The following is a 14,008-nucleotide window of genomic DNA, read 5'->3' on the forward strand; positions in this document are numbered from 1 at the left end:
AAGACACTATTAGGTTCCACCTAGTTAAGGGATTTTGATAAGACCTATTAAATGCTTTCCTTGTTAGAAGAAGCCTAGTTAAATGACTTTAGAACACAAGTTAAGGTGTCATCCTATTAGGGGATTTATACAAAGAACCTATTAGTGAGAACCCTCAATGGAATTTATTGTTGTAAAGGTCAGTAAACAAAAAGGAATGATCTAACATATAGCTACTCCACTTATCTTGAAATAGATCCTTTTGTATATCTATTTATCTCTCTAGAACAATGATTTACCTTCTCTTAGCTATGCAACTTTAGACCTTGATCACTTGTGTGCTTGGATCTTCTTGCTCTTACACCTAGTAACCTTATGTTGTTTGGGCTTGCTAGCTTCTCCTCAACATAATAACTCTATAAAAGTGACTTATCTCTTGTCACTCTTCTTCACTTTTTGAGGTTCTACTCAGCTCAACTATTTTGTCTCTTTAGCTAATCATTTGGAAATCTAACCTTTCCTTTTTCAATTGTGCCTCCTTTTATACTTGTTTCCATCTTTTTTTGGAAGCCCTAATTTGAAAACTTAAAATTTGAATTCTCATCCCTACTACTAGCTTGACTTCCTATTGTAGTACTGCATTTCTCTTGTCAAAAGTAGCATGTACGTACATGAGTCATGGGTTCCATGTGTCATGATGAGTCGCAATTATTGAAAATAATTCAAATTTGAATTATTTTGACTATTCCTTAATCCACTTTCACATCACCATTAAATATAATGTTGAGTGCACTCTTGCCCTCTACATGATTAGGTAGTCATGGGTTTCTTGATCCATACTCATCTTGCTGACTTGGCCAATCCAACTCACTAGTCCATCTTCTTTCCCTTCCACTTTGTGTCCTTACACAGACTTCACTTATCATACTTTGTCTAAGTGGATCACCTCTTTCATCACCTCTACTAGGCTCACATAGCTTCTCTTCTCTAATCACACTTGTGAACTAGAGTCTCACAGTAGTGTGCTTTGATGATCATTCCTCTCTACTAATCTCGATTCCTTCATATGTGTTGACATCAATTACAACACCTTTGATGATTGAGTCTACCGATCAATCTTCAAGACACTTATGCCAACACAAAACACCATCTACACTAATTTATATCTTGATACCCATTTGGAATCTCCATAAGATTTTAAAGTTTCAAATTCTCAAGTTACTTCTAAGGCCTAAAGCCCTAAATTGCCCAAATAATGAGGATTTTAAGACAACTCAAATAGGACTTCCCAAAATTCAAGGTTCTAATGAAAAATCAATTCAATCAATTGATCACACGTACAAGACACTTCAACCAACCATCTCAACACAAAAAAAAATCATTCTACACTCCAATATACCATTGTTGTTATATAATGTCGTGTTCACCTTCTAGTCACATACTCATGCCTAGCCTCAAACTGAATGCATTTTTATGGTCTAGTGAGTGGTGAGAAAATTGGAAATATGAACTTAAAGTATACATGCCTATCTCTCCCTTTGTAAAATATCACAAATTTACAATGATGAAATCAAGGGGAATAGGCCATTTCAACTAAAATCCTAAGTATAGACCAGTAAGAAAAAACAACTTATTTAAACCCACCAATCCAACTATCACAATCAATTAATGTACACCAAATGAATTTAATAACATGCATCTTGACCTCAATGCATTTCAATTATTACTTATTGGTAATTGTAGTGAAGGAATTTTGCACCAAAAATCATGTCAATCTCCATTAACATTTCTAAATGACCTAAATCTTCTGTGGATCAATGTGGGGGAAACCTTTCCACCTCTCCAAATGCATTTCCACACCTACAATTTCTAAAGACTCTTAAACTTCTACAAAATGCCAAAAGTTGCATTTTTGGAACATTGCAACAATTTTTGCAATTTTACAACTTCATTGGAAAATCACATGCAGACTAACATGTGACCCTTACTATCATATCAAATTGGCCCCAAAACATGCTAATATCAACTTTAATGACTCAGGAGCCCAAAATCCAACTTTGACTTCTTTTTCATCATTGTTGATTCAGGTTGACCAATGAGAAAACAATATGCAAATGATACAAAAATATACCAAATAATTACAACTTATCATGATGTGACATGAACATGCATAAAACACAACCACCCAGTGACCAAAATACCAAAATTGAAGGTAGAAATAGAAGGATCATACATGATGCACCTGCATCATACTCCTCATGATAGAAAAACTCAAGTCCCTTAAATTTCCAACTCCTAAAAAGTGGATGATATCATTCTATGTCATCCATGTTGCCTTGGCTTTAGAAAGACCTTGTCATTTGACCAAATACTCCTTGGGTGTGGCCTTCCTTGTCTTTATAACCACCTTATCATCAAGCATACACTCCAATTTTATGGGTCTATTTGGTGGCACGTCCTTAACTCATTCCACATCTTCTCTAGTGTCTTATGTCCTAGTCTGATCATTAACCTCATCATCCCCTTTACACAAAGTCAGATCTGCAATGTTAAAGATGGGTGATATCCCAATATCAACTGGAATCTCTATTTCCTATGCATTGTCACCATACTTATGAGGAATCGTGCATGGTCCAATATTTTTCATAAGGGTCTTATTGTATTTCCCTTTAGGAAGCCTTTCATTCCTCAAATATACCAACACTAAGTCGCCAACTTTGAAGTGTTTCTCCTTCCTTATTTTTGGTTTTCCTTTTTCTTGTACTTTTCCAGTGATTTTTCTAGATGGATTTTCAATTATCCATCAGTAGCCTTGATAGCCTTAGAAAAGTTCTCCCCCATGGAAATTTTTTCCTACATGTTATCAATGTCCCTTAATCCCATAGGACCTCTAGGATGACAATGATACACTACCTCAAATGGGGTTCCCTTGTCAACCCATTCACTAAATCATTATATGCATACTCTGACTAGCCTAAAATAAGATCCCAATTTTTTCCATGTTTCTTTGTCAAACATATTAGGAGTTTTCCAAGTGCCATATTAACAACCTTTCTCTGGCCATCTTTTTGTGGATGGTAGGCTAAAGAAAATGTGAGTTGAGTACCCAATCTTTTTCACAAGGTCCTCCAAAAGTAGCCCACAAACTTAATATCTCTGTCAATCACAATTGTAAGTGGAAATACATGGGTCCTAACAACTTCCTTCAAAAAAAATTGCAATTTAAGAGGCACCATGGTTACCCCTACATGGCACAAAGTGTGCCATCTTATTACATTTTTCTACCACTACAAACATCTTATCTATACCTCTAGCAGTTTATGCAACCCCCAAAAAAATTCCATTAATGTTATTCCAAGGCTTGCTAAGAATTGGCAAGGGTCGATACAAACCAAAGTTTGAGAACGAGTTTTTGGCTCTCTAACATATCCCACAACATTCCACATACCTTCCAACATTTATTTGCAAACAATCCAATAATAGAACCATGTGACCTGCTCTAAGGTGCTATTTGCTCCAAAGTGTCCACCGAGAGCCTCATTATACTTTTCCTTATTAATAATATTTTCCCTCATGGATGACTTGGGAATACACAACCTCATTCCTTTGAACAAAATCCCTTCCTGCAACACAAAATCAGAGAATTCTCCATGAAATTTGTTATAAAAATCATAGCATACTTTATAGGAATCCTTGAAATCACCATTGTTTTGGTATAGACCCTTAATATGATCCAACTCGACACTCTACAACTAAATTTATTGGGTATATAATACCCTTCTACTCAAAGAATCAGCTACCTTATTAGTTTCTCCCTTCCTATGCTCAATTGTAAATGTGAAAGACAAAATTTATTCCATCCATTTGACGTGTCTATGATTCAATTTCTCATACCAATTGAGGAAATGTAAATCATGGTTATCTATAAATACCACAAACTCCTTAGACATGAGGTAATGCCTCCATTTCCTTAAATCATAGACCATTTCATAAGTTTCAAGGTTACAAGTTGGCATAATTTAAATTTTCTAAGAAAAACGCTATAGGGTGTCCTTCTTGACTCTAAACTGCCCCAATTTCTTGTTTTCTAGCATCATACTCAACCTCAAACACCTTGTCCAAATTTTGCAACACATGTGTAGGTAATTTTTCTACCCTTTTCTTGAGGTATCGAAACTTGTCATCTACTTATTTAGTTTGTTGAAACTTGCATTTTATACCACCTTTTATTTTGTTAAGGATAAAATATTACATCCCACTCAATCCCCTTACAGACATTCTATAAAATATAAAATGGCCATGAAATCTCCTAAGTGTTCCTACTAAAGTTGGAGTTGTCCAATTTAAAATGACATCAATCTTTGATGGATCCATTTTCAAACTACCTTGAGAGATCACAAAACCCAAATAAACAAGTTCAATCCTAATAAACTCACATTGCTCCAAGATTATCTTCAACTTCTCCTCCTCAAGCATCTACATCACCAACCTCAAATGTTCAAGGTTATCCTCCTTTGACATGGTAAACACCAATATACCATCAAGATATATGTTAGATTAATTAGATATTTTCTAATTAACTTTATTTTACTTAAGCTAAACTTTAGGCATACAATAATTAATTATTTTATTAATTATCATCATGAAACTTAGGTTAAATTCCTTTTAGGATCTGGATCTCCTTTTATAAGGATTTATCTTTCTTTTTAACTAACACATTTGCTTTTGATTAATAGCAATTTATTTTCTTCTCATCAAGAATGCCTCCTCTATGGATCCATTAATTCCAACCTTTATAGATTTTACTTCTCTCTTTATGTGATAGGTGTTTGTATGCAGGTGATTCTTGGGAGATGTAGGTTTGATCTTTCATCAACTTCAACAATATACAATGAAAATTTTACCAATAAATTGAACCAAATCTCATTCATCAACCTCATAAAGGTGCTTGGGTCATTTCTTAACCCATATAGCATCACAAGCCACTCATATAATCCCTCACTAGTTTTAAAGATGCCTTCCATCCATCTTCATGTCTGATTCTTATCTGATGGTAACCAGATTTGAGGTTAATCTTTGAATAGTAGCATGATCCACCCAAGTATTCTCATAGGTCCTCTATCCTTGGCACTGGGAACCTATATTTCATTATAATTTTTTTTATGGCTCTTGAGCACACACAACCTCCACTTACCATCCTTTTTAGGGACTAAAAATTATGGCACTTCATAAGGACTTAAGTTATTCCTTATCAATCCTATATCAAGCAACCCCGGCACTTTCTTACTAATCTATGCATTTTGTTGGGGTCTCAACTTGTACGTGGCTTTATAGGTAACATAGCTCCTAGAATTAAGTCAATTTGGTGACTTATGCTTCTGATCAGTGGAAAAGATTCAGGTTGGTCTCCTACAACAATACTAGGAAATTATTTTAGTAAACTATCTACCTCCTTTGGTATTGGCATGATTCTTTACATCCTCCTTGGGCTTGAAAACCACTGCATAGCTTTGGAAATATCTCCCCTTTGTCATAATTAAGAATTCCTTACACCCTACCAATATCAATACAGATTCATCTTTCTCCTTGCAATATTGTTCAGGAAGAGGATCCATCTTAAACTTCCTACCATTCTTGGTGGTTATATAGGTATTTCTTTCTCCATCATGTCAAGCCTTCACATCATATTTCCAAGGAATACCTAGTATTAGATGACAATCATGCATTGAATTATTTCATGAAGAATCATATCTTTATACTTGCCTATTTCAAATTCCACACAAGCCTTTGCTTCTACACTATAGCTCTACTTTTTGTTGAGCCAAAAAAATCTTATGTGGTGATGTATGAGGTGGCCTTCTAAGATTGCACTTTTCCACCATTTCAATAGATACAACATTTTCAATTAACCTTGAATCCACAATTATCTTGCACAATTTCTCATATGCATTGGCTTAGGTCCTAAACAAAGATTTTATTTGAGGAGGCTCTTGCTTCAAGGGAACCTTCAAAAGAGTCATTTTTATCATCATGTCCTTACCATCAAAAATAGGAGTTGCACTCCCTACTGGTGCATTCACACTATTGCTACTACCTTCATCCTCCAATAGGAGTTGGTTTCTTCCATCTCTATCTACATATGAGGTCAAAGGCTCATCAAAACATTGGTTCTTTTTGTTCCCATATAGATTGCAATTAAATCACTTGCCAAAGAAGTTTACACTTCCTGTTCCTAAACTCCAAAATGTCCCCCACCTCTATTAAAAGGCCATCTCTGACCCCTAAATTTGTGTCCACCTCTACTACTATGCTCAACCCTAAACTCACTTCTTTTATTCTCATCACTACTACTACTACTACTATGTCCTCTACCAAAGTTACCTCTACCTCTACTGATGTTCCTACCTCCTCAATGTATATTGATATGTTCACTCTTTCTTTTGAGCTTCTCTTTAGCCCTTATTTCTACTTGAAAATACTCATCCATTGTCTTAGGTAGCATATTAATTTCATCCCAAATATTATATTTCAAGCCACACACATACCTGGCTTCTAGCTCCTTTTGGTATTCGTTATGGTCTCCCCCCATGCCCATTCTATGGAAATCCTCAGTATAGGTGGAAATATCTTGATCTCTCTACCTGTGATTATGGAACCTTCTAATCATTTGTACTTCAAAATCTATTGGCATAAAATTTCTCTTCATATAGAAATCATCATATTCCATTTGTTAATAGGTTTGTTACCATTCCTCTCTCTTTCATTTTGAGTATAATTTCACCAAATAATGGCAAAACCCTTGAGCTTGGTCCTTACATATTTGATCTTCTTGTCCTCTTCAATTTCATTCAAATCAAAGTAACTAACCAATGTTCCTATCCAATTAGTCAACTCTTCACCATCCATTTTACCACTAAAAGAAGGTACTTCAACCTTGAAGTCCTCTTTCTTTGAATCATATATTGCATCTAGAAATCTTCTTGTTGTTGTCAAGCCTCATCTTCAACCCTAGCCCTTGGATCAATGGGTTTTCGATCCTTCTCTTCTACTTGTTATTGTTGTTCTTCTTCATCTTCTTCTTCCCTATTTAAACTGCTATATTTTACCTTCATCTTGACCATCATCTTTTTCCACCTCTCTTCCCACTTCTCCCTAGTCTTTTTCTCCAGTTGTTCAACCACATTCTCAAACTACTTAACCCATTTTGGAGGCAATAGTCCTTCATATAATCTTGTCAATTTAACAAACTGAATACCAACCACATGGTATGGCTCTAAACCAATTTGATTCAAGTAAGGTTGCACTAGGACTAGGTAAAGTCCAAACTAGTCTAGGTGAGTTCCAAAGCAAAACTACTTCCCAATATAGGTCATACCACAAGGTAATAGGTGATGATCTCCTTCCCCAATCTACCTAGTCACTCTTAATCCTCTTGTTCCTACTCCCACATCCACAACTCCACCTAACTCCAATTTGACTCCTTAGCCTCCTTCAACTTCTCAAAAATCCACTAGAATCTTTTCAAAACTACAACTACAAGGGTTCCAAGGTTCATTCTAGGAGACCTTTTCCAACATGTTTCCAAATATTCCAATGTTTCAAGGTTGCATTCCAATACCCACAGCATGAACTTGCTCATAAACCTAAAACAAACATAGTAGGATTACAACTTGAATCTCAATTTTTGGCAAATAAATTCAATTTTCTCCTAAACACCATCCAAAAAAGATTGATATCTAGATACCCACTTGGAAGCTCTATAAGATTTGAAAGTTTCAAATTCTCAAGTTGATTCTAAGGCTCAAAGCCCTAAATTGCCCAAATAATTAGGCTTTTAAGCCAACTCGACTAGGACTTCCCAAAATTCAAGGTTAAAACAAAAAGCCAATTAAATCAATTACTAACACACTTAGAGGACACTTTAGCCAACCCTCTCAACACCAACAAATTAATTCTACACTCCAATATACCTTTGTTGTTATATGTTATTGTGTTCACCTAGCTAGTCACATACTCATGCCTAGCCTCAAACTGACTGCACTTTTCTATTGTCTAGTAAGTAACAAGAAAATCAAAAATGAGAACTTAAAATATACATGCCTATCCCTCCTCCAAACATCACAAATTCAAAATTGTAGAATCAAGGGGAATATCCCATTTCAACTAAAACCCTAAGTGCAGATTAGTAAGTATAAATACTTTGTTTAAATTCACCAATCTAACTATCATAATCAATCAAAGTGCACCGAATGAATGTAATAACAAATATCTCAACCTTAGTACATTTGCAGATATAATTATTCAAAGAAATTTGAAAATTTCAAAGGAACTGTTGATTATTGGTAATCACAATGAAGGAATTTCCACCAAAAATCTTGCCAATCTCCATTAACCTTGCCAAATGACTTGCATTGTATATAAATCAATGTGATGGACAAATTTTGACCTCCTCAAATGTATTCTTGTTCCTACAACTCCAAAAGACTCTTCAACTTTTGTGAAATGCCAAAAGTTGCATTTTTGCAACTTTGCAACATTTTTTGTGACTTTGCAACTTACATGCAAACTACCATGTGACCCTTACTAATCTATCTAGATGGCCCCAAAATAGGCCAATATCAACTTTATTGACTCACAAGTCCAAAATCCAATTTTGACTACCTAATGACCAAGGTTGACTCAGGTTGATCAATTATTTAACAATGTACAAATTATGTAAAACCATACCAAATGATTACAAGTTATCATGAAATGACAAAACCATGCATAAAACATCCAAACACAACCACCTACTGACCAAAATATCAAAGTTGGAGGGAGAAATGGTACCATCATACATGATGCACTTGCATCACAACTAAACATAGTGTGGCATTGCTACATATATTTTCCTTTGTTTCCTTCAATGGTTTCAACTTGTGTGGACCTTCATCCTTCGTCAAAGAAAAGGTATTTACATGCCCACCATGTACTGTGTGGTGGTTAAACTATCATGGCCTCCCCAATAACTAGTCACATTGTTGCTCGGTGTGTTGCTGGGAAGTCTAAATCAAAGCGACCACCTTCGTGGTGGTCAGGGGCCTCTTCTGAGCACTGTACGGTGAAACAATCCTTGGATGCTCCTGTGGAATCTGTGGCTGAGGTCTCTCCTGGCAATTATTTGGAGCCGGCGAAAGAGGAGGGTGTCCCCTCTTTGGTCTCTTCCCCTGTTTTGAATGCTCTTCCTAAGGGCCAATTGTCGACTAATTCTCATAGTGAGATTGTTGCAGCTTCAGCGCCCCCTAGGTTCCACTGTTCTATTTCCTCTAAGGCTTGGGTTGTTGAGGCTGTGAAGATTGAGGATGGGTGGATAGCGGTGAAGAGTAAGAAAACTAAGTCTTCTGCTCCCCCTTTAGATATGAACCTTCGGTCGCATAAGGAAAACTTCAAATCAAAAGGAAAATCTTAAGTTCCCCTATTCTGACTAATTTTTTTGTGATGGTGAGTAGGTTGTGGCTCTGGCACGCTAGTTATTGGTCTGGGAGGTTTTACTAGTTGCCTTGCCTTCCAGTCTGTTTACTTTCCAGGTTCCAGTGTATTTTCTAGTTGCTTTTTCTGGATACATATGTTGGTTTTAGGTCCCTGTAAAACCTGGTTTAGGTGTTCAGCTGGTTTCAGGTCCTTTTAAAACCTAGTAGTGCTTCATGGTATATCTTTTTTTTTGATGTAAAGGGTTTCAGGGCCCCTTCAAAACCTTTTTTTACCTTAATCTAAAACAAATGGAAAACACCCATATAAGCATAATATCGCACATAACCTCATCATGATAGTTCCTAATCTTAAACTTTACTAGACATTGTTCATTAACCATGGTCTCATGATCCTTTTGCAATCAAGTAATCTAGTAAGGATTTGGATTTTTTTTCTTTCTAACTTCAACTTATTAACTATTTTCCAATAAAAAAAATTATATGTGCTACCAATATCAATAATAACATTGAAAACTTTAACATTGCACTTACAACTCATTCAGAATAAATTCTTACTTTACTCAAGTGGATTCTCATCATTCAACAAGACTCTTTTGGTAGCCAAGACTTCTCTTTCAACATCCTTAGAATGTGATGACATATTTGTCTAGATGTGCAACTTGTGGATTTCCTTATGGAAACATGTCCCACAAATACTTTCTCCTCCTGGTCCTTGCCCTCTTCCCCTTTGATCCCTATTGTTTTGATCAAAGGAACTATTAAAATTATTTTCCCTTTGGTTTAGATTGTTCCTAGACTCATCATTCATTCTAATCTACATTTTGGCCTCCATAAGATCATTTGCTTGATCTTCCACCCTTGAGGAAAATTGGTATGCCTCTTTAATACTGGTCATTCTAACTAGACTCAAATTTTGAATAGTTGGTGTTAACCTATTAAAGTAACAAACAACTATCCTTAAAATCTTTTGCATGCCCTATTCTAATGAGGACTCGATAGAACTCTTTTGTATACTCCTTCAAAAATTGTTTTCTTGCTTCAACACTTGTATATTCTTAAGTAGATTGAGCTCATAATTAACAAGAATGAATTGGTTTTTCAATGTCTCCACCATTCAATCTCATCTTGTGATTTTCTCTTTCCTCTTCTATTTTGCTCCAATTGAATCTTTTGCCACCAAATTTTTGCACAACCCTTCAATTTGGCCTTCGCAAAATTGACCCTCTCAAGATCTTGATATTTTCATCCTCAAAATATTAATCTAATTCATTGGTCCAAGCAATCAATTCCTTCGAGTCAAGATTATACAAAAATGTGAGAACTTCAATCTTGAGTCTTTTTCTAGTCCTAGAAATGGCCCAAAAAAACCTATCCTTCAAGACCCCTATTCACGTCTACTCCTTAATGTTCAACACAGTCGTCTTCAAATTTGTTCTCACTTTCATCTCTTGTCATAATATTCATTCCTCTATGATCCTCTTCTTGCAATGTTTGTACTTGTCTCTAAAGGGCTTTAAAACCCTCTTATGCCACACCTCCAACTCTTCTAGCATGGGTCCTTCATGGGTGCATTACTTATCACTCAAACCTACAACTATAATCATAGTGCAAACTACCTCAAGTTAGTTGATCTATCTACACACTCTGCAACTTCATCTCAAACACCACTTAATAAAAGGTACTCCCCTTATTAACACAAACACATAAAACATAATAGAGAAATGACAAAAAATTGCAAGAATGTGAATTTGGCTTTTTATTATCTCCACAAAAATATAATTATAATATTCTGAAATAAGACAAGCACAACGACCACATGGACATTTTCCTTACAATATTATGTATGTCAAAGTCATCATCTACATATCTTGATTTATCCTAGACAACCCTAGAGTTCTTTCCTTATATAGGCAATTCTTAATCACCCAAGAAAATTATAATATTTTAATCCTAAACTTTGAGGGCGACCAAGCTTAAGATACTATTATTATTCATAATTTATTACATTAGAGTAGGCCCCACAACTTTTGAAACTCGAAAGAATTTTTAAAGAAAATTAATTTCCATCTATTTCAAGCGATACTTCTAGAGACCATAACTTATTGCCAGTTGCTTTGATTTTCTATTATGACCTATTTTGAAAATGTCACAAACTACACTATAGCACTTGTCTCGCACAAGCTCCAATCAACCAAGGTTTCACCCCTTTTCGGAGCCTATAAAGCTTTCAAAATTGAGTTCAAACTCTTTATACCCTATTGTCAATACCATAAAAATTCAATATCTTCAAAAAATGACTTGATCTTATGTAACCAAACCCTATAAAGTTTCTTGTTATGGAGGGTAAAGCATACACATCACCTTCATTTCTAGGCACCTATGTAGTTTCCCCACTTCTAGCTTAGGGATCAAATGCTAGAACCCACAACAAATCATAAGTCCATGACAAAAAAATACATTTAAAAGCCTGGAACATATTAGAAATGATGAACTGATTAAACATCAATCTAAATACTAACCCCTGGCAACCCCTCCTAATCCTTCGGGAGTAACTCTTCTACAATTACCCAAGCCTCTAGTGAGTATTACTTCTTGATTAAGCAATCATCCTATGTAAAATACCCTTCCTAAGGCCTCTTTGGGATCTTTGATTACTCTTTGCAACACTACTTGTCAAAGATCTCACTTCTAGCCAAGTCTCTCTATCTCTGACATATGCATATGTTTAACCACTACAATATATATTCTCTCTAGATATTCGAATGAAACTCTCCCTAGATTCCAATTTGGAATCATGACATTCATATAGAATGCCCTCTAATCTCAAAGTTCTCCTTTGGAGAAACTCGACATTCAAAAGGAATGACCTTTAAGTCTCTGACTTAATCTCAACATCCATTTGAATGTCCTCAATCAAAATCTTCATGATCTCTATAAGAATCATAAAACTCTTATTGTAATTTTCATTGTGAATTTCTCTTTGATATGTAAAAAGACCTTTGATTCTCTTTGATCCTATATTGTATTAATACACTCAGAATTATATATTAATCCCTTAATTATTTTAACTCTTTCCTTTCTCATACCGATTCTATGTAATGTCCCCTTAGGAATATACCTTAAAACCTCTTAATTTCGTATGTTTGCATTATCTCATATTTAGAATTGAATTAGGTAGTAGTGATTATATCCAATATTGCTTGTCCATCTCTGACAAAATTAATATGTGCAAAGTAATTTGCTATACTTATATATCACCATTATAATCAATGTATGGTCCAATGAGTACCCAATGTATTCTTATTACTACTCTTATCAATTAGATGTCATGGGGTGAAACTTTCCATTTCAAATATACATATAAATTTGATGTTCAGTAAGAATTATGAGAATGATCTTTCTCTTATGACATATGAGCTTATTGTATTGCACTATATAAGGATACAATCCATTTTCTGGAACAACCTATTCGCTTTATCTATGTACTAATGGTTGGTTGATTACTAATATCTTCTTGTGTATGATGCAGCTTAATCAATACGAAAAGATGACTTTACTTAGGTCTACTAAGACCTTATGTCTGTATTAACGATTGCCCGATATGCTTGATTTAATAGTGATTCTATAGGACTCTCCAATCGGAATTCTTTCTGAAATGATTGATGATACAATTCAACACTGTCTAGTCGGTAGCATTAATAAGTGTGTGTTGAAAGCCAAAGAGGCTTCTACGAAGTTAGACAACTACACAAAGGATATTAAGTGTGAAAATAGAAATATCTGTTGATCTTGGCATTTTGGAATGGGTGAATCACCTTATGATTATACAAGGTTGACTGTCCCTGTTTTTCTTGGATCATGGATTATGTCCTCCCTATAATATTCTCCTTGATTTGGAGCATATATATTTATCTTCTGATTTGTCTTCTCTCCTAGTCGTTGTCTTGACTGCCCCTTTTGGCTCGACGATAATGGTCTATCTCAGATTACCGTGTATATTTCTTTATTCTCCTTTAATCATTTGTAACTGATTTGGTCACTAGCGTTCTGTTTGATATCTGTAAATTATCGTAGGCCAGTTACTTCCTTAGTTTTGTTGTTATATTGCCTTCTCTACCTGAAGATATGTTATTACCTTATCTCCCCGTGTATATTCGAAGTGCAGTTTCAGATATGGACAGAAGAGATGAATTCGGATGTATATCTTTGCAATAATGAAGCTGTCATCTATGATGAATAAGTTTTGTAACAGCAGGGTCAAATAAGTTGAGATAACAATTAATAATAGCCTCCCCTCCTTAATGATTTCGAATGTTTTCTATATCAAAAACTTAAGGTGAGAAATCGCTATAAATTTGAATCGTAGCCTTTAGTTATTAGTCATAAATCCGTTTTTTTGTTACTACCATCTTTCAGTGTGGATATTATTTAAATATTATTTAAATGCTGTTAAAGCTTGGATTATATATGCTAGGATTATAGATTATATTATTATCATATATATTTATATGTGATGTAATAATTTAATATATCATTATTTATCAATTGATATTTTAAAA

Source organism: Cupressus sempervirens, chromosome 9 (assembly GCF_028749045.1).
Source record: "Cupressus sempervirens isolate cs-2001-9-10 chromosome 9, ASM2874904v1, whole genome shotgun sequence".
Classification (NCBI taxonomy): domain Eukaryota; kingdom Viridiplantae; phylum Streptophyta; class Pinopsida; order Cupressales; family Cupressaceae; genus Cupressus; species Cupressus sempervirens.